At 43.4% G+C, this 22,093-nt stretch overlaps 1 pseudogene; it reads left to right on the plus strand.

The window, feature by feature from the left end:
• The first annotated feature begins 202 nt into the window (after positions 1–202).
• Positions 203–22,093, plus strand: part of LOC141476816 (protein hinderin-like) — a 42,058-nt pseudogene continuing 20,167 nt past the window's right edge.

Raw genomic sequence — 22,093 nt, forward strand, 5'->3', positions numbered from 1 at the left:
TCACTGCAGTGGTTTTGTTATCTCTAAGAAACCTGGCTTCTGTAATTAAAAAAAATAGAACTTTGTGAAAGGTCCCAAAGGCTGGAGGTGTTTAAATTCAGTATGTTATTGAAATTAATGCACAGATCTAGCAAAAGGAATGTGAGTGCCTGATTCACTGCTGTTCTGATGTGCATAAAATCTCAAATGCTTAACTGCCTAGATGAACCATAGTGCAAAGATACTCCAGGATGTAAGTAGGATTTTGATATCTGTTACATAATATCCACAAGTATAACAAAACCACTAGAATTTGCTTGCACTGGGTTGACAAATGTGAATTACAGTTGCTTGCTTTCTTCAGAGTTTTATCAGAGTATAATCACTTGCCCAGCTTAATTGAAAGATCGCTTACATTTATAGCTGAATTTAAACATGTTTTGTATTTAAATGACAGCTTTTGATGTTCAACCATTTTTTACAGAAAGTTGTTGGGGTTTATCTGTGTTTCTGTAAAGATATTTTAAAAACTCTCATCAAATTTCCAGCAGTAAGGAATACCTCATTCAGTGCAAGGTGAAATGTTTTACATCAAATCTCCAGCTGTGTAATGGCCAATCAAAGAGTATTTATAGTGGCTGAATGGATTTTTTGGCTCTGTATTCAAAATTAAACATTGTCAAACATTAACATTTAATGGTTTTTGCCACTCTTCAAGTTGATTTTATGTAACCCTAGATGCTCACAACTACTTGATACTCTGAAGCAACTCATTTTATGCTGAAAATCCTGTAGGCAGTAGTTTTACATTTCATAGAATCATAGAATCACAGAATGGTTAGAGTTGGAAGGGACCTTAAAGATCATCTGGTTCCAACCCCCACTGCCATGGGCAGGGACACCTCCCACTAGACCAGGTTGCTCAAAGCCCCATCCAGCCTGGCCTTAAACACTTCCAGGGATGGGGCATCCACAACTTCCCTGGGCAACCTGTTCCAGTGTCTCACCACCCTCACAGTAAAGAATTTCTTTCTGGTATCTAATCTAAATCTCCCCTCTTCCAATTTAAAACCATTACCCCTCGTCCTGTCACTACATCTCCTGACAAAGAGTCCCTCTCCGGCTCTCCTGTAGGCTCCCTTCAGATATTGGAAGGCTGCTATGAGGTCTCCCCAGAGCCTTCTCTTCTCCAGGCTGAACAACCCCAGCTCTCTCAGCCTGTCTTCATAGGAGAGGTGCTCCATCCCTCTGATCATCTTTGTGGCCCTCTGCTGGACCCGTTCCAACAGGCCCATGTCCTTCCTGTGTTGAGGACTCCAGAGCTGGACACAATACTCCAGGTGGGGTCTCACGAGCGCAGAGCAGAGGGGTAGAATCACCTCCCGCGACCTGCTGGCCACACTTCTCTTGATGCAGCCCAGGATGCGGTTGGCTTTCTGGGCTGCCAGTGCGCACTGCCGGCTCATGTTGAGCTTCTCATCCACCAACACCCCCAAGTCCTTCTCCTCAGGGCTGCTCTCCAGCCATTCTCCACCCAACCTGTATTTGTGCCTGGGATTGCCATGTCCCAGGTGCAGGACCCTGCGCTTGGCTTGGTTGAACTTCATGAGGTTTATTAATATTGGTTTATTACACTTGTGTAGATGGAATGAAATGTAGATTTGATAGCAGATTCGTGTCTGTCTTCTGATAAACATTTCTGGCTGTATGACCATCAGCATGATACAGCAAGTCTATTTCTGAGAAAGCAAAGATAAATTTTGGTAATTCACAGGAAATTGTTTCTCTTATTTCAGGTATCCAATAAGAAGATCTCATGCCAACAACCATCTCTGGAGCTAGATGGTTCCTACTTACGTATTGGAGGACCACAAACTTTTTATAAGAACAGTAGAGCATCAAAGGCTGAAAGACCAGCCTGTGTTGCATCGTCTCAGCTGTGCAGGAATAATCATGATTATGGGACTGAAATCCATTACAACCATCAGGAGTGTCTGAAGGAATATCCAGTGGAAAATGGCTTGCGCAGAAAGTGTAACAATATGATTTCCCCAGCCAAGCGGAAGAGCCCTCACCATGTAAAACCAGCTCAGGAGATGGACCAGAAAGCAAATGAATTTCAGAGCACGTGCCCTCAGCAAGCGAGTCCCAGTTGTGCCTGCAGGCATGTAGGGAGCTCAAGGAGCGTGCAAGAGAGCCACCATGTCAGCCAGGTACTTAGCAGGCTCTCTGGGCCAGTTCACAAAACCTGTGATTATTCTAGGTGTTCTCAAGTTTCTGGGCTGAATGACAGCATGGACTCAGGGTCTAAAGAAACAGAGCAGGCTAAAAGGTTGTATGAAGAAAAAAGGCAGAAGCTGCTTCTGCAGAAAATGGAACTGGAAATTAAAAAGGACCGACTCCAACATTTGTTGGCCAAGCAAGAAGCAAAACTGCTCCTAAAACAACAGCAACTACACCAATCCCATATGGATTGTAACAGGTGATTTTTGAGACTTAGAGTTTAAAAAAAATTTCTAATGAAGATATGGGCGATAGTTAAAGTGGGAGAACGGAACTGATAAAATAAGATAGGCAATACCCGCGGCACAAATTCTCTCTAACAGTGATTTAGAGGAGACTTTTTAGTATATTAGCATATACTGTTGGGAAACAGCATGACAGCAGTGGAAAGCAGCAGAGGAAAACAGTATGTGGTAGAAAGAAAGGCACAAGAAAAGCAGTGCTAAAGACTAGGTAGGAAAAGAGGAGCAGTAGAAGAAAACGAGAGGTTGATCTTAGTGCAGGCACTTGAAGGAATACAGACATTTGGCAAGAGAACAGTGTGAGCATGGATGACACAGATGTGGCATTCCCCCTTCTTTTCTTGGAGAGGTCAGTTTTGAAGTATTGCACCTTCCTAGATAAGGACTGGAAGAAGTGTGTTTTACAGAAAATATGGAGATCATTTTATATATATATTGAATATATGTATTTTTTTCCCCATATATATATATACAGAAAAGGAAGGGAACCCTGTGTAGCAAGGACATTTTATTTCCAGTGATATTTGTGGAAGGGCGAATGCCAAGACTGAGGCATAAGATGTGCTTAAAAACTAGAAGAAGGGAAAGGCAATAACCATAGAAATATGGGCTGTAGTTTGAAAGGCCCATGAGCTTGTTGCAGAAGGTGAGATGAAGCGTATGAAGAGCACGGACTCAGGTCAGGGCTGCAACCAGAATCATTTATTATCACAAACACTCAGCTTGTATAGTCTTTCAGATCACTAAGTCCATCAGCGTTATCTTCTTTCCCAACCGACACCCCCTTGCAACCCCCAACTGCCTGACGGGCGGATTTCCCCCAATCAGTAGAGTCGTTAGGCGCTGCTCACGGGCTGTCCCCTGCCAGTATTCCTGCTTATTCTATTCCTTCTTCTGGTCTTTGCTTCTTCCACAATCCTGTTAACCCACGAGATGATAACACCTTCCTGACAATGTAAAAGAGGACTCTGGGAAAGAGGGAGAAACTGGTTTATTGGTGTCACGTTACTAGAGTGGAGAGGAACAGTAAAAGGGAGTGGGTTAAAGCAAGTTGAATTAGCCAGTGTAACTCAACTGAGTACTAGTATTTCAGCATTAGGAAGGGAAAGCAATGGGGAAAATCTAGCAGTCTTTTAGAAGAAGCAATAGGAAGGTTTCACAAGGATGCTTATTTCAATACTGTATTAATATGGCAACTGCTAACAGCATCCCATGAGAGTCTGCATTACATGACCCACTTCCTACATTCACATATTATAACCACTGACATGCAGAAAACAGACTCCACAACCTGTGAGGTTGCAAAGTAGGTATGTTTATTTGGCGCCGGGCAGCACGGGGGGTCGCCCCGCCACAATCGTGCACACCCACCGCGGCAGTTAGCTTAGGATTTATACAATCAGATCTTACATATTCAAGGGGCACCTATACATATCCATAACCTTGCCCCGAAAAGGTGGTCTTTATTACAATGAGTTCCGAGAAATCATTTCCATAGTCTTCGCCTTTAACTCCTCCCAGCTGCGCATGCGCAGTGCCTCCTGGTGGTCATGGGCTGGGGTCTCGGGGATGAAGGCCGTATGTCTTCCTCGCTGTGGACCTCTCGCTTTTAATGTTAATGTGTTGCTCCAGGCCATGGGGTTGGGAAACCAGATGATCCCTCTGTCAGGACAACTGGGTTCCTTCTTTGAATACCAATTGTTCCCTTATCTCCCAGTGAGGCCTATGTGACCACTTTATGGTTTCAACACATCCTTTCTTTGCCTAAACACCTTGGCAATGGCTTTAGGCTATGGATACACAGTTTAAGCCAAGCAATGGCTCTACTATTAACCCTTGAGTGTTAGTTCCCCTTATCACCACCATGAAGGAATATATCACTTTCTCTTCTTAATCCCAGCCCCCTGGTTACTTTTCAAACACTAAAAAAGAATACTGTAATTTAGGTGGTCTTTTGTTTGTCTTCTTGGATTGCATTTTACATTGAAAATAATGTGTTTATATGGCTTTAAAAATGCCTTTCATATCAGAGGTAATCACAGTTGTGTGTGTGACAATGACTGAGGTCACAAACAAAGGACTGAGAATTAATTGGGAATTTCTTCAGGTGAGAATTAAGTAGGAACAGATGGATTCTTAATCATCAAATACCTCAATTCTGATTCAGAGAATGAATGGTTAAAGGTCGTTAGTGTAGATTTAGTACAGCTTGGCAAAGAACAGAGCTCGGAGCCCAGGAGCCCAGCATTCCAAGATAAGGAGCTGGCCTTGTGTATAAGATAGCAGGAACAGCCTGCATGCTAAGGAGGAACCCAATTGTCTGGGTAAAGTGTCCATCTGGTCGGGACCAGTTTTGCGGTTTGGGGTCCAGCCAGCCCAGCATTCTAAGCCAAAGGTAAAAGTACACGGTGAAGAAGACTATGAGCCTTCCTCCAGAAGACCCCGGCCCACGACCACTGGGTGACAGTACGCATGCGGCAAGGGGAGGAGACTTATGATAATGAGTTCCTAGAAATCCTGCAATCCTGCTTCCTAGCAATCCTGCTTCAGCAGGGGAGTTGGACTAGATGATCTATATGGTCCCTTCCAACTCTAAAAAAATTCAGTGAAATTCAGTGAAATAATTAGAATAGTAACACCTTTTCTTAGAATTAATTATAATAACCCAGCCCACATTAATGAATATGTATGCTTTTTATCATAAATAGATGCTTGTTTTACAAGCCAGTGTGCAAGTTAGGAGGAGAAATCCCCCTTGCACCCGGCGCCGCAATAGACATACCTGCTTTATAACTCTATTCGAGTTGTAGGGTTTGTTTCCACGCGTCAATTCTATGCATGCATCCCTCTAATGAAAAACAAGTAGAATATGAAGGACATATGGACTGAGTTTTTTGATGGTTTTGTTTCTAATGGATAGTTTTCAGACTTTTTTGAGGCATCATAAGCCCAGAAATAAATGGACCTTAATGTCTACAATGATGTGCTTGTTAATGCCTATTTTAGCCATTTTTTTCTGAAAAAAAAAAAAAAAACCCAACACCTTTATGATTTACAGAATTCTAGTTACCTAAAAGAATTCTATGAAAGAAAATCATATATGATCAATCTGAGGACTCAAAGCCTTTTTGTGATCTCTTTTCAGAGCTGTAGGTGAAAGCACATTTGCCATATTCTCTCTGAGAAAGGCAACTAGAATATCATGTGCTTGCTCTTAAAAAATATTCAGTCCCTTTATAATTGTTTGATATTTACAGGTAAATCTCTTAAGCATCACAGTTCTGTTTCATTTCCAGGTATATAATTCACTTTTGCACTTGATAACAGGTTAATTTTATATCCTACAAACAATAAAAAAATGTGTTTAGCTAAGCTTAAATACCCTTTGCTTCATTGTCAGGAGTCTCTAACCTAGTTCATCTCTTAACATCATGACAATTAAAAAAAGAACAATACAACAAAAATCCATTTCCAGATAGTATTTGTTTTTATCTGTCCTTCTGCATGGGTGGAAGGCTGGTTAAGGTCCATTCTGAGCTGTTGAAAGTATTGTCATTGAATGACAAGTAAAAAAAAAAGGTCTGACTATTTGTAATTATTGGCTATTAACTCTTCTGCTCTTTTAGTGAAATTATTAATTAATCCCTTTTTGGCCACACTGCATCATAACTGCATTTTAGTATTCCACATCTCCCTATTTAGCCTCAAGTGAGCATAGTACTTTCAGTTTTCAGTTTCTCTCTATGTGAAATAGTTGCTTGGCTATCAAAAATGGCGTGTGTGTAGGGAAAGGGGCAGTTCAGTGACTCCCGATGCCAACCACGCCAGAATAGAGGAGAGTTCCAGAAATGGCAAAATATTCTTTCTCAGTAATGTGGGTATGTGGGTAAATCCTGAAAACAGGAATTTAATTCAAATAAAAAGGGAAAAGTACCTCTAGTGCTTATTTTTCTATCTTCATTGGAGAGAAAGAAAAAGGTGGGGTAATCTATTAAAAATGGAGCATTGTTTGTGGGACCATAGTTACAGGAGACACAACCATCTCAAACAACTTATACATTTTATGCAGTTTACATATGATGCCTTTGAGCTCTGGTGCTGCTAGTGCTGTAATCTGAGCCCAACAGGGGCTAACTCTGCTTTTTCGGGTTTAGAGACCATGTACCTGGTTTAGAAGATGTGCCCATTGATGAAGCACCTGGAGAACTTCATCTGATAATGAATGGCAACAACATGGACTAAGGTAATTTCTCTCTTCACTTCTAAGTACTTCACAGTGTTGATAAATCTTCTTGACAGTGTGCTGTTGGCTGCCAAGTGTATTTGTTCATGTGTTTGTTTCAGATTAAGAGTTTTTTTCCATGGGAAAAGTAAAATTCATTGACTGTTGTGTTTTATGAGTCAACTCAATAGTTATGCTTTGTTTTTGTGGTGTGGAACGCAAGGGTGATGGCATTCAGGGATGAGAGGTTGCCCTGAAGTTCATGCTGTGCTTCTCCTTGCCTGCAACACTCGTATCTCTTCTAGCTCTACTCAGCCATCCTGTAGATTTGCACCCTACACAAAGCAGGAATGAGTGGACCAATCTCCCTCCTCTTTCCTATGTGCTGCTCTGCTGGATTGTACATCTTGATGTGTTTCTCCCCAGCTCGGCTGGAAAGAAGGGGCAGGATGTGTCCCCTCAGAAGATGACTCTAGGTTGCAGATGGAGATGTGCTAAGGAGGGCCGTAAGCTCTACCTCTGTTGTCAGGGTTATACTCATGATTAGGTCTAAGCAGACATACATGGTGTATGCACTAATTTCAGGTGTCTCCTTTTTTCAGCGAGTCAAGTGTTCAAGAGTTGGTTCCAGTTCTCTTCCACCTCTGCTGACCTGCTTGCTATCCAGGGGCCTAGCTTCTTCACTGCATCAGTTTCTTATCTTCTTTGCCTTTTGGATTAGGGTAATCACACTGCCCTACATGACACATGTTGGAAAAAAACACTTGAAAAATCTGAGACACTTGATAGTTCTATAAGTAGTGGTTTACAGAGAGTAACACAGTACACTTGAGAGGACTGAAAAAACTGTGATTGTTCAGGAGACCACTGTTGTTGCTTCTTAGATACACCCATCCAAAGTCTACAGTCCTTCTTTACTCCTTGCAAATACTTTTTTATTTGCCATGCAGACAACCAAGTTTCCAAACAGTCCTATTTTGAAACTGGTGATTTTCAAAAGTGTGGTTTGATAACTTGATTTAAACTGATCTAATTTTGCACCCCTGCTGAAAAGAAGATCCTGTGATATGTTGATACCTTCTTCTTTGTCCCAGCACTTGTGATACTGCTGCTTTATACCGAGCTGACTCTGGAAGCTGATCTGGCTGAAAACTCTCTTAGCCAAAGTTGTGGGGGAACCAATTTTCAGCCTGTTTGTCAAACTGCATCTGAAATGGCAATACATGTTCCAGCTACAAAAATGTATTGCTTGTGTTGTCTTCTCATCACCAGTTTTGCATCATTAAGTGTTATGTATTCTTGGCCTGCTATAATTGCAGCAGATTGCACACATGAACTGTTAATTATTTTATTTTTAAAACAGAAATTGCAGAACAGGAAAATAACATTCCAACATGTTTGCTTTTGGAGCTTACCTACCATGACAATCTGTTAGTTTGATAATGGTTAAACTCGCAAGCCCTTGCTTCAGCAGGGTGCAATAGGGTACTATTAAGACAGCCATCTGTTGAACATATACTGGAGGCATGAATTGCCTCGTGTTTTGGGTTCCTGACTAGTTATAATGTAGTCATGATCACTGGATGCCAATGATCTGCACTTAAAAATGCATGGGGAGATCAGAGTTCAGTGAAAGGTGAGCATCCAAATTTGGGATCAATGGGAACCCATCAGATGAGCACTAGGTACGGAACAGGGAAGAGATGAAACCTCGTGGGTGTACACATGCTGATAGTAAATGCTACTCTGGCAAGTCTTAGCTGCTTGAGTTGCTTAGTGATTCGATAGATCTGTAAAACTCCATTTGCAGACCAAGGCTACCATTATGTTGGATTGATTCATCATGATGAGCAGCTAAACCAAGTTAAATTCTATCAGAGTTTTCCTGCATTCATTTTGTCTAAATTAATGTAGTTGACTCTAAATGGATGTTTGTTTTATTATCTTGAAGAACTGACTTTCCTCTATTAAAGCAGAATAATGTATTGATATGGTGCCCTAACTTGAACAATACATAAAGATTAGTAAATAAGACCCCATTAAAAATACTTATAATGTAAGTAATATGGGTCCCGATAGCCTTTCTAATGTCCATTAATGCTTATTCTTAGAATCAGAGCTTGTTTTACTGAGCTGTTTAGTCAAACCGTGTGATTATTTAGAAAGTTAATTCATGCATGCTAAAATCTAGCTTAAGTAATGTAGAGGGTAGGAGGTAAAACTCTATGGAGACAATAGTCCTTTTTGTTATTTAATGATCAGCCATAATTAACTTGCAAATTTGAAATAATTAGAACAAATTACAGGTATTTAACTTTGCCTTCCTAAAGAAAAATTCAAATTGCACCAAATGCAGCTTTAAATTATTCAAGTCTCAGAGGTCTGTGCTGGGTTTTTTTACAATGCCTTCTCTATGATGAGAATACCAATCTGCTTTTTGTCAGAAAGCATACTATCAAGTAATTGTTCTTTGTGTCTAATAAATGACAGCTATTCTTCTTTGTAAAAGTATCTCAGTCTCTGAAGACTACACCAGCCTTTCCATGGCATTTTAATTCAATAAAACAAAAGGTTAATGTTTTTCTACTTTTTAAGGAATGCAAATACTAGCAATATTCAATGGGTCCTGAATGACACTGAAAATTTGCCATTCACTCTCAGCAGGGATATCGTGATATGAGGCTCAAACAAGATGGAAAAAACATTCAAGGTGTGCTTTCCTTTGTTGGTGATGTACTTCGATATTCATAAGGAGGCAGCAGTGCTGAGACTTGCTTCTTTTCTGGCAATGCTACTCTACAACTCCTGCCTTAGTATGTAGGTGTCGTGGTTTTGACCCTCCCCCCAAGGAAAAGAGAGGAGAGGAAGAGATAAAAGAGATTTATGAGTTTAGAAAAAACTAAACTACTTTAATGAAAATATTAATAAATAATGAAATAATAAATAATAAAAAAAAAAGGGAAAAAAAAATAATACAGTATATACAAAACCGTATCAAGCTCCCAGGGTGATGATCACGTCACCAGCAGGCACAGGGGAAAGTCCCAGGCTGGACTCGGTGATGGACAGGAGCTGGATTCTGGATCTGAAGTCAGGATTGCTCGGATCGGGATCAAAGGCAGACGAACAGACAGGGTCCTCCTCAGATGTCGGCCATTGAAGGAAGAGAGCTGACCCTTTGATCCCTCAGCTTTTATACTGAGCATGATGCAGATGGGATGGAATACCCTGTTGGTCAGTTTTGGGTCACCTGTCCTGTCCGCTCCTCCCTACAGGTGTGACCCCTCTACGCTTTTCGGCTTCCGACCCTCCAATGGGGCAAATAACAAATTTACCTGACCTTGGTTGTTATAGCAATAAGTATAAGCAAGGGCCTCTCTGCATACCATTCCTTGGCTGACGAATCAGGTTCTGAATGGGAATCAGGGAGTCTCGGTTCATGCGATACTGTCGCCGATGCACTGTGGCAGTAGCAGTTGACACCTGCTGATCTTTAACCCTCAGCAATCCCACAACAGAAGGGTCATCTGAAAGGCCAGGTAAGGTAGACAGCTGTGTAATGTCCTCAGTCTCTACAACTGCTACACCAAAAGCCCATCGATACCCTTTTGGGTCTTTGAAATACCCTCTCTTGAGGTAGTCTATGCCAAGGATGCACGGAGCATCTGGGCCAGTGATAATGGGGTGCTTCTCCCATTCATTCCCAGTTAGGCTCACTTCAGCCTCCAGTACAGTCAGTTCTTGAGACCCACAAGTCACACCAGAAATAGTGACAGATTCTGTCCCTCTATGATTCGATGGCAATAGGGTACACTGTGCACCTGTGTCCACCAGGGCTCTATACTTTTGTGGCTCTAATGTGCCAGGCCATCGAATCCACACAGTCCAATAAACTCGGTTATCCCTCTCCTCCTCCTGGCTGGAGGCAGGGCACCTCTAACGTCTATAATTAGCAGATGAGTTTCTACCTGGACCGGAGAACCGCCCCCTGCGAACTGGAGCAGCAGTCCTCCTGGAATGATTCTGTCTTCTATCTGCTTTACCTTGCAACTCACTTACTCGTGCCTGTAGGGCCGAGGTAGGTTTTTTATCCCACTTACTCATGTCCTCTCCATAGTCACAGAGGCAAAACCGCAGGATATTTCGTAGTGTGTTCTGTCTTCTCTGAGTCGGTCTCATAGGAGGGTGTCTTCTCCTGACAGCTGCAACATTGGTCCATGGAGGGGAAGAATAGGATCTTTCCTCCATCCTAGACAGTTTATCAAACAGTTTCTCATTTTTCTCAATCATTTTCTCAGTTTTATCAGTCAATTTTTCTACAGCTGCTACAGTTAGGGGACGAGAGAGACTGTCTTCATACTGTCGCATTCTGCTAGCCACTTCACTTACAGTTAATGATGAATCATCAACTCCTGCCCAAATCAGTACAGACAAAGTGTGGGAATACATTGGTGGTACACTCCGTGAAAACTTCCGCAACATAGGTTGTCTGCATGGCATCTCATCAGGATTTACAGTTTTATCCCAGTCACCATAAATCACCTCTTTCACAGCCAATTCTCTCAGGTACTTAATACCTTTCTCTACGTTGGTCCATTTACTTGGGCAGCATTCAATATCATCCTTAGAGGGGTATCTGTCCTTTACAGCTGATAAGAGTCGTCTCCAGAGACTGAGAGTCTGTGACTTTTCCCCAAGAGCTTTATCTATACCGGCCTCTTTGGACAGGTTTCCTAACTGCTTAGCTTCTGCACCGTCTAATTCCATGCAACCAGCTCCATTATCCCAGCATCGGAGCAACCAGGAGACAAGTGTCTCACCATCATTACGGCTAAAATCCTTTCTTATATTCCGCAAATCCTTCATAGAGAAGGATTTAATGATTATCTCTGTGTCTGAGTCCTCCTCCCTTGCTGGCACAGGAGCCTCTCCCTTATCAGCTCTAGAAGAACCCTCCTCTGCATCTTCATCAGAAAAGTCCTCTCCCCTGCTGTCTGGCCGTACTTGCTGTTTGTCACTAGGGACAGAGGGCTGAGCTGACCTCCTCCTTTTCCTTCTGGTCACCGGAGCAACTTGTACCAGTGCGGATGGAGTCCGAGTAAGGTCAGTGTCAGTGCATATCACATTTCTGCGCCAAGATTTAAAGAGAAACCACCCCTCCAGCCCATGCAGCAAAATTGACACTAAAATAATGATTTTAAGAATGCAGCTGTCATTCACACTATTCAAAGGGGCTGCATCCTCTGTCTCTGATGATGACATATTCGCATAAGCAGTAAAGGGTGAAGTAAACATTCCCAAGGTAAAATTCGAAGTATAATTAGCAACAGAATTCAGTACGAAATGCCCGAGGAATCTAGGTAAAGAAACCAGCCATTCAATCACGGTATGGATCAGGATCAAACACAATACCAGAATACCACGTTTGAACCACCGCATACAGACACAAAGAGCAAGTAAATTATACAACACATAAGGCAAATTATACAGTGCCGAATCAAGTAACCTGGACGAAATCCCCATCAAGATATGATACAATATCCTGTCTAAAAACATGATGTGAGCTGTCTGTTTTAATCCCTGAGAAAGCTGGAATTCAAACTATTTAGACAATCTACCAGAGCTCTAGTCGTACCACAGTGGAGCCCCACGTTGGGCGCCAATAAATCTGTCGTGGTTTTGACCAGATTAACCAATCAGAGCGACAGATGGCCCCTCCCTCCCCCCCCCCAGGAAAAGAGAGGAGAGGAAGAGATAAAAGAGATTTATGAGTTTAGAAAAAATTAAACTACTTTAATGAAAATATTAATAAATAATGAAATAATAAATAATAAAAAAAAAAAGGAAAAAAAAAAATACAGTATATACAAAACCATATCAAGCTCCCAGGGTGATGATCACGTCACCAGCAGGCACAGGGGAAAGTCCCAGGCTGGACTCGGTGATGGACAGGAGCTGGATTCCGGATCTGGAGTCAGGATTGCTCGGATCGGGATCAAAGGCAGACGAACAGACAGGGTCCTCCTCAGATGTTGGCCATTGAAGGAAGAGAGCTGACCCTTTGATCCCTCAGCTTTTATACTGAGCAGGATGCAGATGGGATGGAATACCCTGTTGGTCAGTTTTGGGTCACCTGTCCTGTCCGCTCCTCCCTACAGGTGTGACCCCTCTACGCTTTTCGGCTTCCAACCCTCCAACGGGGCAAATAACAAATTTACCTGACCTTGGTTGTTATAGCAATAAGTATAAGCAAGGGCCTCTCTGCATACCATTCCTTGGTATTATCAGGTCTTATCACTATGAGAGCGAGCAGTTTCTGAACAATATGCTGTTAATTTCAGAGTTTAGTTAGTTAGAAGAGGCCCAGCTAAAAAGGAAAAATTACTGAACAGAAAATTAGTTCTGTTTTACCTCAAACCAGGACAGTAGGTTAGAACTCCTGCCTTAGTATGTAGGTTAGGTAGGTTAATAAGGTCTTTATTTAGACAGTCTTCTCTGTTGTGTAGTTTCAGGGAATAGCATGAGAATTAATTGGATATTGTGGTGCCCTGCAGGAAGTCCTACTAACCACGCTGCATTTGAGTGATATGATGGATTGCTGGATTTGAAATTAGAGAAGGACCTGTTTTGTCACTTAATCTCTCTATCTATACATAACTGATCCATTTGGACCATATATTAGTTCCAAATTTTCAAATTTTCACTTTGCAATATTATTAGTGGCCACGCAGTTTGAAGCCCTAAAGTAAAAATTCAGAGAAGTTTTATCCAACACTTCAGCCAGTTATTACAGGTCATAAGCCGTTATATAGTGTTCTGCATTAATAATACAGGAGTAATATTAATTGTCCAACAGGCGTAGTGGGCCCTATTAAACAATGCTTATAGAGCACATTGATTTGAAACTTTTAATTCAACTATCATTTTCTGATGGGAACATCAGATACCTGCTTTTTCCTCAGATGTACAGTAACTTCAGTAGCATAAGTTTTTAGGTAAAAGATGCTTGTGAATCAACCTCCACAAAGCTGTATCCCAAATAACACAAACTCAATGGCAGTATTTGGGTTGCCTGTGTAAAACTGGTGCTTAAACAGGAAAAAGATTTGTTTAGTCTTCCATTAACTTAGGAAAGCCGTATGTCACTCCCATACTTGCAAGTAGAGCAGTATAATCTTGGGAGGAATTTTATTCCTAGATGGGGATAATCCAAAAATTTTTTTAATGCTTTTAATTGCTATTTATAACAGCGATGGGGCTAATGATGTATACATGTTGTGTGAATCCTCATTTAAAGCAGTAATTCTTGACCAGAGAGCAGAATGTGAAAGCAGTACGTTGTCTTTACTGAGAGAAAGATGGATCTCCGTAACCTCCTGTCTTCCCAAAATGTTTTGTGATTGCCTGTTGTTATGGTTTGACCCCTCCCCACCTGGAAAGGGGAATCAGGGAACAAAGGCCAGGAAGGCCAACGGAATCCTGGGCTGCATAGGGAAGAGTGTGGCTAGTAGGTCGAGGGAAGTCATTCTCCCCCTCTACTCTGCACTGGTGAGGCCACAACTGGAGTATTGCATCCAGTTCTGGGCTCCCCAATTCAAGAGGGATAGGGAACTACTGGAAAGAGTCCAGCGAAGGGCAACAAAGATGATTAGGGGATTGGAGCATCTCCCTTATGAGGAAAGGCTGAGAGAGCTGGGACTCTTTAGTCTGGAGAAGAGAAGGCTGAGGGGAGACCTTATTAATGCCTATAAGTATCTCAAGGGTGGGTTGAAGGAGGAGGGAGCCAGACTCTTTTCAGTGGTTCCCAGTGACAGGACAAGGGGCAACGGGCACAAGTTGGAACATAGGTGGTTCCACTCGAATATGAGGAAGAATTTCTTCACGGTGAGGGTGACAGAGCCCTGGAACAGGCTGCCCAGGGAGGTTGTGGAGTCCCCTTCTTTGGAGATTTTCAAGACCCGCCTGGATGCAGTCCTGAGTAGCATTCTCTAAGCAATCCTGCTTCAGCAGGGGAGTTGGACTAGATGATCTATATGGTCCCTTCCAACTCTAAAAAAATTCAGTGAAATTCAGTGAAAGAAACACGAGGGTTGAAATATAAATAGATTTAATAGGATAAGACTAAATGATTAACAGTAATACTAAAGAACCAGTATTAATCCTGATACCGATATAAGATGTACAAGAATTACACTCAGTCAATTATATCAGTAGGAAGCTGTGCGCTCCCAGCAGTGGACAGCAAATGTCAGACACTGCGAGCGCAATGGCTTCGGGAGGAAAGGAAGGCCTTAGGGGTCCGGGACCGGGGCAAGGAGTTGTCTGGACTGCCACCATCAAGGGAGAGAGAACTAGGCAGCATACTTTTCTAATTTATATTGAATGTGACGTTCATGGTATGAAATAATCCTGTTGGCCTGTGGAGGAATGGCTGAGTGAAAAAGGGCACGACTTGATTACAATGAGCAACCCAGTCTTTGATAGGGATGAAAGCCTGGAGGAGGCTGTGAACTCGCCTTGAGAAACAGAAGTATGAAGAAGTAGCTACATGATAAGTAAGTGATAAGCGGTACTGCCTCCGGGAGATAGAGAAACATCTGCTGCGCGTGGACAAGAGGTCTGCACTAATTGTGTGAGTGCTCTAGGTGCGTGAACAGAGACTGTAAGCCAATCGTATAATTGTTGCTAGCGCGTGCTCTGCTTGTCTGTCTTTATATACTCTGTGTGAACTTGAATAAAGTGAGAACGACCATACTCATATTGAGACTCATCGTTACTCCGGGTCCGTCTCCCACTCCGACATCTGGTAGCAGAGGATGCCCAGAGATCCATAGCTCAGCGGGACTGAGTTCTCCGAGTCTGCGGTAAGCAGCTAGAGGAGGGGAGTGGGAAACCACGGCTGGGAGAAGTGCTGCTCGGGCGCAAAGGCGGGAGCAGACAACGGTGCGAGGTGGCCTCTCGCCTCCCAGGCGCAGTGATGCAAGTAGAAGCTGCGGCCACGCTACTCGCTGGAATCCTCTCTAAGAGAGGGAATGAAGTACCGGCGAAACTGTTGATAAAGTTAATTAAATTAGGACAGCGATGGGGTCATTTTTCTGACACACCTATGCTGTTTTCTGTCTCGAAATGGCGGGATTTTGGAGGGACGATGTGGCAAAAAACAATCAAGGGGGATGAAAAAGAGGAGAAGGAGATAAAAGCCGTCCATGGGTTGTGGCATACTGTGCTAGAGACTTTAAAAGTGATGAAAGCAGAGCGGGAAGTAGCCTGTGCAGCTGCTCAAATGTTAGGTCCAGGAGCGGCCGCCTTAAAACCTGAAAGTAAGCCTGGACCTATTGCACGGTTCTTTGGGCTGCCCGCGGTAAAGGGAATGACCGGGACTGTGTGTAAAACTGTTGCTGAAATTCGAGCTAATGAGGACTCTGACCCTCCTGAGAAAAGTAAAGACTTGCCGCTGAACCCCTTGCAAAACTCGGGAAAAGCGGAAGTGAGCGATGCGAAACCAAAACAGAAAAGTAATGCAAATGCGGAAGCGCCTCCTCAGAAAACTCCAGCAGAGGAGGGGCCTGAAACGTCTACTGATCTCATCGATTTGGGAGGAGCAGCGTGTCGCCCTCCGCCCACAGAACCGCCTCCAGCAACTCCGCCTCCCTTGTATCCACCGTTACCCTCCTCCAGTGATTCGTCTGGTCCGCCAACTCCACCTGCCGACAAGAGTCATAAACTGTCCACAGACAAAGTGTTACAGACAGTTTTAAGGCGCCTCGACGAGTTAGATTTACGTGTGGCGAGGAAGGATGATAACATGCCTCCATGGCTAGTGAATCCCTCAACACCTCCGAGAACTGCACGCTGGAATGGCATTATTAGAGACGCTATATTAGAAGGACAGTGGGGAGCAGCCGCTAGTTTGAGCGGAACTCCACCTCTCGCGTGTCCCGTCGTACATGTAAACAATACTGGCAAATGGGAGCCACATGATTGGAAAATTTTACAACAAGCTCGCACCACCATCTCAACTTATGGAGTAAAATCTGAGGCTACCCGACAAATTGTCAGCTGGATTTTTTCTGCTGATCTCATGTGTCCATATGATTGTCGTAACCTAATGAGACTGTTGCTTACTCCAACTCAATATTTGTTGTGGGAATCCTCCTGGCAACAACGAGCTATGAATGAAGCAGCTCGAAGACAAGGGGAGGGAGACCCCCTCCGTGGAGTCACGGCAGAGATGTTCGCAGGGCACGGAAAATTTAGTGACTTGCAAGTACAGTTGACGTTTCCAGCAAACCTATTACAGCGATCGGCGCAACTTGCCCTAGAGGCGTTTCTCGGCCTCCCAGGATCTACTATTCCGTCATTTGGTACCATGATGCAAGGAACTACAGAAAAATATAGTAACTTTGTTGACCGACTGTGGGAAGCAATCATGAATCACCCTGATTTAGATGACAGCGGCAAACAACAGATGTTCAAAGTATTGGCTTTTGACAATGCCAATAAGACCACCAAACAAATTCTAGCCAGTCTACCAAAAGGAGCCTTTCACTGAAGAGTCTTTGCGGCAATTAACCGACGTATTATCAAGAAAAGGGCTTGTTATCGCACCCAAAAAGGTGCAGCGCACAGCTCCCTGGAAATATCTCGGATGGTCCATCATAGACTCCAAGATTCGACCACAAAAAACCGAGCTCGCAACTCAATTGCGCACACTGACTGATGTCCAAACCCTGCTTGGAGACATTCAATGGGTGCGGAACTGTGTTGGCATCTCCAATACCGACATTGCACCCTTAACAGAATTATTGAGAAGCAATCATCCAGCCGATGGCGTTACTCTGACGGCGATGCAGCGAGCAGCACTACAACAAATTGCACAAAAACTGCAATCGATGTGGTCATCTCGACGCATTTTAATGTTGCCAGTGTCTCTGATAATATGTAATGGGAAAGATTCACCATATGCAGTCATTTGTCAGTGGCAAAACAAAAAGGGGGAACTTGCTACTCCCTTCTCCTTCTTTGGTGATGCCACTGACAAATGCGAAGGGAAGGTAACAAAAGAGAATGTGTTCAATGTCTTAGAATGGGTGTTCTTAAGTGTACAACCAAAAACGAGCATTCAAACGCGAACTGAAGCAGTAGGTGAATTGATACGAAAAGGAAGATCACGAATCATAGAAATCAGTGGTAAAGAACCAGAGGATATTAGCATACCTGTTAACGCTGTAGATTTAGAATGGTGGCTGCGCAATGACGCTGCCATGCAAAAAGCCTTGTTAGGCTACAGTGGGAGAGTGCATTCACAACAGCCACAAGGGAAATTATGGCAAGTTCTAAAAAGAAATCAGTGGCTAGAAAGACCCAAGGTACAGAAAGACCCATTGTCAGATGGTATCACTGTATACACAGATGCAGGCAAACGCTTGCGGCGTGCAGCCTGTGTTTGGCAGGAAAAGGGTCAATGGTGTCAGCATATCATAGAGGGACAACCTCGAGATTCCCTTCAAACACTGGAACTAACCGCAGTAGTTTGGGCCTTGAACAATTGGCTAAGCACTCCCTTGAATGTAGTAACAGACTCATTGTATGTGGCTGGAATAGTGCCACGCCTGGAAGACGCTCTACTTAGAGAGACAGCTAATCCTAGGCTGGGGAGTTTATTTATTCGGTTGCGATCTATACTTGACCAAAGAACAGCCGCCTGTTGTGTTATCCATATTCGTAGTCATCAGCTAGACCTTGGACTAGGCCAGGGCAATCAACTTGCTGACAGCCTGGTTAGTCCAGTGTGTCATGTGCCCCCTGTGGATAAATTTCAACAAGCTAGGCAGAGTCATGAGAATTTTCACCAAAATGCAAAAGGGCTAAAAAGACAATTTAATTTAACAGAAAATGAGGCTCGAGGCATTATCCAAGCCTGCCCGAAATGTGGGAGCCGTGGCCCAGGAATAGGGTTAGGAGTGAACCCAAAAGGATTAAAGGCGTTAGAGTTATGGCAGATGGATGTCACACATATCCCAGAGTTTGGTCGCTTGAAGTATGTACATGTGACCATTGATACATTTTCAAAAATGATCTGGGCAACCGCATTGCCTGGAGAAAAGGCACATCATGTATGTAAACGCTTGCTTGCTTTGCTGTATTAGGAGTGCCTGAATGCATTAAAACTGATAATGGGCCTGCTTATGTTAGTCAAAAGGTTAGAAAGTTCTTGCTAAGATGGGGGGGTCGATCACACGACAGGGATCCCACATTCGCCTACGGGACAAGGATTAGTGGAACACACTCATCAAGTATTGAAGGACTATCTAGGTAAACAAAAGGGAGAAGAGACAGATGCTCAGCAAAGGCTACATCGTGTGCTCTTTACATTGAACTTTCTCTGTCTCATGGGTGATCGAGAGGAACCGCCAGTAATGATTCACCATCAAAACCTTAAGTTCAATAGTACAACAATACTCCCGCAACTCAAAGTGATGTATAAAGATCCAGTCTCTGGAATTTGGATGGGGCCTGTTCCTGTTATATTTAATGGTCGAGGTTATATGTGTGTCTCCACAGATTGCGGTCCAGTGTGGGTGCCCAGTCGAGCTGTAAAACCTGCTCTGACTCGACGTGATCCGCCTGACAACCAAGATGTTCAAGATCCTGACCCTGGGGATATTGATCCCGGCGGTAATGACCCTCCACAAGATTGAACCTAGGGAAAACATGTGGGTCACCTGGGCGAATAAGACAGGACAACAAGCCTTTTGTCTATCGCTTGCCTCTGCTACAGAGCCTTTTTGGACATGTTTGATAGGAGTACCTGGTTTTAAGGTAGAAGACTTTAGCAAGTATAGTAAGCAGAACTGCACTAATTCCCAGAGCGTTAGTAATTGTAGTGCCACGCTCCTTAATAGCTTGAATGTTACGCTGCCTTGGGACCCTCAAGAATTAGAACTGTTAGGATCAATGAGAATTGGAAATGTCTCCCAGAACTGGACTCAAACCTGCATATTTTTTGGAGGACCTGCCTTTACTGGCGTAAATTATTATCGATCATTTAATTGGACGGGGTGGACAAACGTCACTTCGAAAGCAAACTACTATGACTATAGATATAAAGGCGCATTTTGTGGCACAAATGACACATCAAAACAAGGACTGGGAGCCCTTGGGGTTGGAACGAAAGGGGAACAGCAAATTTGGAACAATGGCACCCCAAAAGCCTTGCCGCCAGACGTGTTTTTGATATGTGGTGACAGGGCATGGCAGGGAATTCCGAAAAATGCGATAGGTGGTCCATGTTATCTTGGCAAATTAACGTTGTTGGCCCCAAATCAAAACTGGTGGAAAAACGTGACCAAGGGAGAAAACGCCACACGTACGAAACGGGCGGTCACGGGTCTCCCACCAAATTGCAATGATGAAGTTACCTTGCTCAATCCCACTGAGAAAGTGTTTTTATCCCTGTTTGTACCTGGGGCAGCAGCAGGCAGAGCTTTGAAGGAGATAGGACGGTTAGCTTGTTGGGCTGAAAAACAAGCTAAAGTCACCACTGAGGTAATAGAAACTCTGTTAGGAGATCAAAATAGCTTACGCCACGCAATTTTGCAGAATAGAGCCGCAATTGACTTTTTGCTATTAGCTCAAGGTCATGGTTGCGAGGATTTTGAAGGCATGTGCTGTATGAATTTGTCCGATCACAGCGAATCAATTCATAAACAGTTGCAGTGGTTAAAAGAGCATGCAAACAAAATTCGTCAAAACCATGGGTTTTTAGATGGGTGGCTGACTAACTTGTTTGGGAATATGCCACAATGGTTAGTAGGCTTGCTTGTTGAAGGCTTGCGCATTATAATAACCCTTATGATCATAGGTCTGTGCTTATGTTTAGTGCTTAGTTGTATTAAGAGAGCTATGTTAAAAGTAGTAAACCAAGCCTGGATTGCTCAAAAACAAAAAGGGGGAATTGTGGAGGAATGGCTGAGTGAAAAAGGGCACGACTTGATTGCAATGAGCAACCCAGTCTTTGATAGGGATGAAAGCCTGGAGGAGGCTGTGAACTCGCCTTGAGAAACAGAAGTATGAAGAAGTAGCTACATGATAAGTAAGTGATAAGCGGTACTGCCTCCGGGAGATAGAGAAACATCTGCTGCGCGTGGACAAGAGGTCTGCACTAATTGTGTGAGCGCTCTAGGCGCGTGAACAGAGACTGTAAGCCAATCGTATAATTGTTGCTAGCGCGTGCTCTGCTTGTCTGTCTTTATATACTCTGTGTGAACTTGAATAAAGTGAGAACGACCATACTCATATTGAGACTCATCGTTACTCCGGGTCCGTCTCCCACTCCGACATTGGCCAGACTAGAGTCTTCTAAAAGTGCAGTTTTTCCCCAGCATTAGAAGAAAAGTTAGTCCTGGGTCTTTCTTAACCCAGGGTAGAAACGAGTGATGTGGCATTCACTCAGTTTTCCGATCAGGACCAGGCCTCAATACAGGATCACAGATGGTTGGAGTTGGATGCAACAATATAACATGTTGTGCTCACGGCTAGCATGTTCCCTGTTGCTGGACACCATTCAATGAAGCTGGCTCTGGTTCCATTACCACTATGTTATCCTGAAAAACACTTATTGAACGCTGTTAGTATTATGTAACAATTAACACCATACCATTTAAATTAAGGATTCTCACCCAAAATCAGATCTCCTAAAGGTACACATTAAACCTCTCCATTCTCCTGCATCACCCACCAAGTACGTCCTGGTCCTTCAGCAAAAGCAACCCCACGAGTGTGTCTGCCTTTACCTGAGGCCGGGGTAACCCAGACTGTTTTCCCCAACATATTCTTTACATGCACCACAGGGACCTTATCCCCTTCTACAGTAGGTAAAAGCTCTGAGTGAGCAGGACCAGCTCGGCTGACAGTTCCCCTGGTGTTGACTAACCAGGTGGCTTTTGCTAAATGTTCATCCCACTTTTTAAATGTTCCAGCACTCATTGCTTTCAGCGTGGTCTTCAGTAGTCCATTGCATCATTCCACTTTCCCAGCAGCTGGTGCGTGATAGGGGATGTGATATATCCACTCAATACCATGCTCTTTAGCCCAGGCATCTATAAGATTATTTTGGAAATGTGTCCCATTGTCTGATTCAATCCTCTCTGGAGTACCATGTCGCCACAGGACTTGTCTTTCAAGGCCTAGAATAGTGTTACGAGCAGTGGCATGAGACACAGCATATGTCTCCAGCCAGCCGGTGGTTGCTTCCACCATTGTAAGAACATAGTGTTTTCCCTGGCGGGTTTGTGGAAGGGAGATATAGTCAATTTGCCAAACCTCCCCATACTTATACTTCAGCCACCGTTCTCCATACCACAAA

The sequence above is a fragment of the Numenius arquata genome, chromosome W (genome assembly GCF_964106895.1).
Source record: "Numenius arquata chromosome W, bNumArq3.hap1.1, whole genome shotgun sequence".
NCBI lineage: Eukaryota > Metazoa > Chordata > Aves > Charadriiformes > Scolopacidae > Numenius > Numenius arquata.